This window comes from Lolium rigidum, chromosome 1 (genome assembly GCF_022539505.1).
Source record: "Lolium rigidum isolate FL_2022 chromosome 1, APGP_CSIRO_Lrig_0.1, whole genome shotgun sequence".
NCBI classification, from domain to species: Eukaryota; Viridiplantae; Streptophyta; class Magnoliopsida; order Poales; family Poaceae; genus Lolium; species Lolium rigidum.
Genome location: NC_061508.1, coordinates 230548318 through 230554456, shown reverse-complemented (window position 1 = coordinate 230554456; position 6139 = coordinate 230548318). Strand labels below are relative to the sequence as shown.

At 39.4% G+C, this 6139-nt stretch overlaps 1 long non-coding RNA gene across 1 annotated transcript; it reads left to right on the top strand.

Moving 5' to 3' along the window:
- Nucleotides 1-3220: 3220 nt before the first annotated feature.
- Nucleotides 3221-4315, top strand: LOC124683294. The gene is made up of 2 exons (XR_006996618.1): nucleotides 3221-3287; nucleotides 3413-4315. It is a non-coding gene; the product is annotated as an uncharacterized LOC124683294 (long non-coding RNA).
- The last annotated feature ends 1824 nt before the right edge of the window (nucleotides 4316-6139 follow it).

Here is a 6139-nt window from a genome sequence, read left to right as displayed (position 1 = left end):
TTTAGTGTGCACCAATCAAACTATTATTATTTGGGTTCACTGCAAATATTTAAAAAAAAATCTGTATACTATACTATTGTATCATACGGGAGCGAAAAATAGTAAATTATAGAACTATCAACAACAAACAGACTTAAGAAATCAGTTGCTTCGTCGTATTATTATATTTTTGTTGTTGATAGTCCAGTTTTTTTTTTGTTTTCTGCCCAATCATGTCCGCTTTGTTATTCTGTTAACAAAATTGCTCTTGATAGATCGACGATCCACATCGAAGAACGGATGACGGGATTCGTACGCCCAACGCTGATGATGGTAGAGCCTAGGCAAAGAATACAATTTCAGCGGACAATTACCCTCCGATGCTTATTATCGGAGCAAAAATCCGCAATAATAGAGCACAATTCCAAGTTCTAAATCCCCACTAATCTAGCTGGAAAATAGAAAATCTCAAACAATTCAGATTAGCACAAATCGGGAGAAGTCATTACCGTATCTGGTAGTGTCACGGTTGCAGGCGAGACAGCGGCGAGACCTAAGGCGGATCTTTGGCCGTGTCAATGTCCATATTTGGTGGAACTTCCAGCGGGATTTCAAGCTGGGGTTTTGATATTGATTTTCTATTTCGATCGAGGGATTTCGAGCTGGGGTTCCGGAGCTTGGCCTGCATCCTCGCCGCACGAGACCACTATCCTCAGCCGGCTCCTAGCCGAACTGCAGGAGACGGGCATGTTAATCTCGGAGACGACAGCGTAGGCGCGTAGCGACCTTGAGGCGCATTGGCGAACCTCCGTCGTCGCCGGCGCCGCACATCGCGCGTATCCAAAGTCCAAACAGATGGGCCTCACGCCACATGGGAGGCAACTACTAAAGCACGCCATGCAGCATCAAGGATCCCCCGTTAAGCTCACTCATCACAACGTGGTTCAGGCAGCACATGTAGAATTTAATTCCTTATCATTATATTTCTGACCAATTTACGGACTCCAGCTGCGCCGCCATGATCGGGCACCCACGGAACTCGGGAAGCTTCCGGATGTTATTATGCAGGATCACCTCGTATCTATCTGAGAAAGAGCACCTTCTCCAGCCACAACTCGCTCGCCTCCGGCGCCCGGCGGCCTGCCATCACGCGAGACTGTATCTGTTGCCGCCCTTCCAGAAAACCTCGAAGAGCTGGCCAAAGTCGAGGTGACGGCAGCGCCCCACGACATCCTGTGCTTCCCGGCGGCGTACGTATCGCCATGCCGGACAGTATCCGTTTCGCCCCTTGCAGAACACCTCGAAGAGCTAGTCGACGTCAAAGCGATCGACGGCGGCGGCACCTGACGTCCAGTGCAACGCCAAGGTGAGATTCGATCTAGCCTAATATACGTGCCTAAATATATAAGCGTCAGGAAGGACGTAGCCCCTGCGTCGCGCTCGTAATCAATTTGATCTCTTCACGTGGCTTCGTTATTGGAACCTGAAACTAACCCGGACAGTTTCTGTGGAAGAGACGCGACCCGCGATCTCGAGAGCGAGACGGGTCTGGCTTGCTGGAGGAACAGATCGTATATACCGAACCGGTATTTTCCACTTACGGGTGGCATCGGTGCGTAAATATATAAAATTTTAGGGGCAATTTTTGACGGACGAACAAGAAACCTTATTTTCTTTATTATTAGGTATAGATAGATAGAAGAACACATAAAATTACTAAATTAGTAATGTTTAAATGTTTCAATTGTGTAGAAATGAAGAGGAATAGCCAAATTGCGCTACTTTTTCAGAAACAAGCATCAAAGAAGATTGCATCTCCGGTCCAATCCGATATTGTACACGATGAAGAAGTCGACTCCGATATTGAGAGTGACATTGACATTGAAGATACAACACCACACTCACCTTCAGCCCAACAACCAAATGCAAGGTCACATGATGCTCACTTTCTTCCACATGATCCGGGGGAAAGGATTCCTATATCAAGTTATGATGTTAATATTCAAGATGATGTTCGGAGAGGATATATCCTAAAAGGTCCGTGCCAACCATATGAGCATGATTTCACAACAACAAAAAAGAAGGGCAAAAATCGACACTTTAGTTGTGTTTGGTTTCATCACTACAATTGGCTAGAATATAGTATCGAAAAGGATGCGGCATTTTGCTTTGTGTGTTTCTTGTTCAAAGAGAGAGCCAATGGAGGTCCCGGAGGAGATGCCTTTGTTAAAGATGGTTTTAGAAATTGGAAAAGACCCGAATCATTTAAGAAGCATGTGGGTGGTGTTACTAGCATTCACAACCAAGCTCAAGAGAAGTACAACTTATTTGTTGCACCCAACACCAAAATTGATAATGTTCTTATGAAGGTGTCTAAGAAGGATGTACTTCTTTACAAGACTAGGCTAACTTACTCTCTTAGATGCTTGAGATTTCTTTTGAAACAAGGATTGGCATTCCGTGGACATGATGAGAGTGAAGAATCAACCAACCGGGAAATTTTCTTGAACTTCTAAAGTGGCTTGCGGAAGGTAATGAGGAAGTCAATAAGGTTGTTTTGAAGAATGCTCCCGGAAATTGCATCTTGAATAGTCCAAGGATACAACATGACATTATTGAATGTTGTGCGATAGAAACTACTAGACTAATCATTGAAGATCTTGATGGTGACCACTATGCAATTCTAGCCGACGAGTCTAGTGATATGTCTCACAAAGAACAACTTGCTCTTTGTTTGCGTTATGTGGATAAATTCGGAAGAATATGTGAGAGGTTCCTTGGAGTAGTTCATGTTTCCGATACTACTTCATTGTCTCTCAAGGTTGCAATTATATCTTTGCTAAAAGATCATCATTTGTCTCCCACTCAAATTCGTGGACAAGGATATGATGGGGCTAGCAACATGAAGGGTGAGATTAAGGGGTTGAAAACATTGATCATGAAAGAGTCACCATCTTCTTATTACATACATTGCTTTGCACATCAACTTCAATTGGTTCTTATTGCCGTGGCAAAGGATAATGAAGCATGTGTGTGGTTCTTTGATCATGTTTCTTATTTGTTCAATATCATTGGAGTTTCTTGCAAGCGTCATGACATGCTTCGAGATGTTAGAGCTCAACAAGTTTTACAAGCACTTGAGATGGGTGAAATTGAAAGTGGAAGTGGACTCAATCAAGAGATGGGTTTATCTAGACCCGGTGATACTCGATGGGGCTCTCATTACAAGACCATTCTACACATTGTTGATATGTACCCGGTGATACTTGAGGTGCTTGTAAGGATTGGAAAAGATCCTTCACAAAAGAGTGAGTGGACAAGAATAAGAGGAGTTGCCGCGGCCTTTGAATCATTTGACTTTGTTTTCAATCTCAACTTGATGCTTGTTGTTCTTGGCTACACAAATGACTTGTCTATATCTTTGCAAAAGAAGGATCAAGATATTCTCAATGCAATGGCGCTTGTTGGATTGGCAAAGGAGAAAATGAAGGATATGAGGTCATCACTTGGATGGGAAAGATTTCTTGCAAATGTGACATTCTTTTGCAACACTCATGGCATTGAAGTTCCTTCCCCATAATCTAATTATGTGGCTCATGGAAGATCACAACGGTATTATGAAAAGCAAACAAATGATGATCGTTATAGAAGAGAAGTGTATCTTGGTGTTGTTGATCAAGTTATTCAAGAGCTTGATAATCGGTTTGATGAGGTTAACATGGAGTTGCTTATTTGTATGGCGGCTTTGAATCCCGTGAATTCATTTGCTTCTTATGATGCACAAAAGGTAATGAGACTTGCTCAATTCTACCCCAATGACATATCAAGCATGGATTTGTTAAGACTTGAACCCCAACTTGAGATCTTTATTGATGACATGAGAAAAGATGATAGATTCAAATGTGTCAATCATCTTGGTGAGCTCTCTATTAAGCTTGTTGAAACAAAAAAGCATGTTGTTTATGATTTAGTTTACATGCTTCTCAAATTGATATTGCTTCTACCGGTGGCGACGGCGAATGTTGAAAGAGTATTTTCCGCAATGAGTCTAGTGAAAAACAAGTTGAGAAATAGTATGGGTGATAACCTCTTAAACCATTGCTTAGTGACATTTATCGAGCGAGGGGTGTTCATTCATGTAAGTGATGATACCATTGTTGAAACTTTCATGGCAATGCGAAACCGTAGATTGAAGAAATGATGTAAGTTTCTAATTATGCTATATTCTACATGTAAGACCCTTGTAATGTTTTGAACTATTTGTATTGTAATCGTGCACATTTGATATATGTGTTGAACTCCAATGCAATGAATTTGTCTTGTATATTGTTCATTACTTCATTATGTAAAGGTTTTTCACATTTTGGGGGGTGCGCAAAAAAAAAATTTGAGGTATGCCCCCCCTCCAATTCTTTCCTGCGTCTGCCACTGCATGGAAGTATGTATTGGACTAATAATAGAGCATATGTTTTAATTCTGAATAATAGAGCATATTGTTAGGATTATTTTCTTTAAAAATGAATTTGTGTGAAGTGTATAGTTTGTTAGCTACGTATGATGGTAAACAAGGCTAAATTTGTACCACACTTTCTTATCCTCGCAGTAGCTCTTTCTATTCTTTTAGACTTTGCTTGCTCTTATTCTCCTACATGCTTCTCTTTACTCTCTCTATCATGCGGTTTCTTGTCGTGAATTTTCGCCAACATTTTTTCTAGTTCGTGAATTTTTTAATATTCACCGACATTTTTAAAATTTGAGAGTATTTTAAAATCCATGAACATTTCTTTTAATTCATAAGAATTTTACATCTTTGTGAACATTTTTTAATTCAGTATCAGTTTTTAGAATTCATGAACACTTTTTTTATTCCATAGATGTTTTAAAATTTATGAACATTTTAATTCCATGATCTTATTGATTTCACGCATATTTCAAAAGAAACGGAAAACCCAAAAGTTATTCGTGCGCAAAAGAAGCGGTGGCAAAATGCGAGCGGAAAAAATAATGTGAAGCACACATGACACGTATCGTGTCTCGCAAGGAGAAGAGGCATGCTAGGCGGGGCGGGGAGCACCTATACTTCGACCTGGTCGGCGGCTCGGCGCGTCTGGAACACAGCACACCCTCTGCAGTTAGTTGGGTCGCGGCCCAATAGAACAGGTTAGCTTTTTTTGTTTTTTTTTTGTTTTGAAATCTATTTTTATTCAAAAAGGACTTGATATTTTTTAGGAACTTATTTTTTAAAAAAGTGTTTTTTAGATTAAACTTATTCAAAAATGAATATTTTAAAATGTAATACTTTTTGAATATGAACATTTCTAAAATTTGAACAATTTTTAAAATTTGAACATTTTTCAATTTAAACATTTTTAGATTTGAATATTTTAAATTCGAACAACTTTTAAATTTAATTTTTTTAAAGTGAACATTTTTTCTATTTCAATATTTTTCGAGATAGACCAAATTTTTTGAAAAAAATCAAATATTTAAATCTAAGTAGTTTCAAAATTTGAACATTTTTCAAATAAATTTTCGAGATTGAACATTTTTTAAAATTTTGTTTTTCAAAATTTAATTTTTTCAAATTTAAGTTTTCGAGATTGAATAATTTTAAAATTCTAACATTTTTGAGAGAGAATATTTATAATTAAATTATTTTTAAAATTAATACAGTTTAAAAATGCATATTTTTTTATTTTTTTCAAAAGTCTAAAAATATAAAAAATATAGAAAAACCGAAATAGGAAAAAACATGAATCGGACGGACCAGGCCGGCATATACCGTGCGCAGGGGTGTGCGGCGCACGGTAGCCACCGACATTTTCGGCATATAGGGTTTCACCGCGGGGGTGTGATTCAAGTTTACCGCTCACATGCAAGCGAACAATTTGGGTCGGCTCAGTAAAGTGCGCGATGTGGGCGTCGTCCCCAATTTGATGGAAAGATCGTCAAATATGGAGAGGCTCCCAAGGAGAAGCCGGGAGAGAACACCGCTACCCTGATAAAACGGAAAAAGGTAAAAAGAAAAAAGATTTTCAGCTCGCTCCCGCTGCTCATCCCGAATTAAATTCCCAGACACATCGAGCGCAACAGCAACCACAGTCCATCTCACCATCTCCCCCTCACGCCGGCCATTTTAGAATTCATTAACACTTTTAGA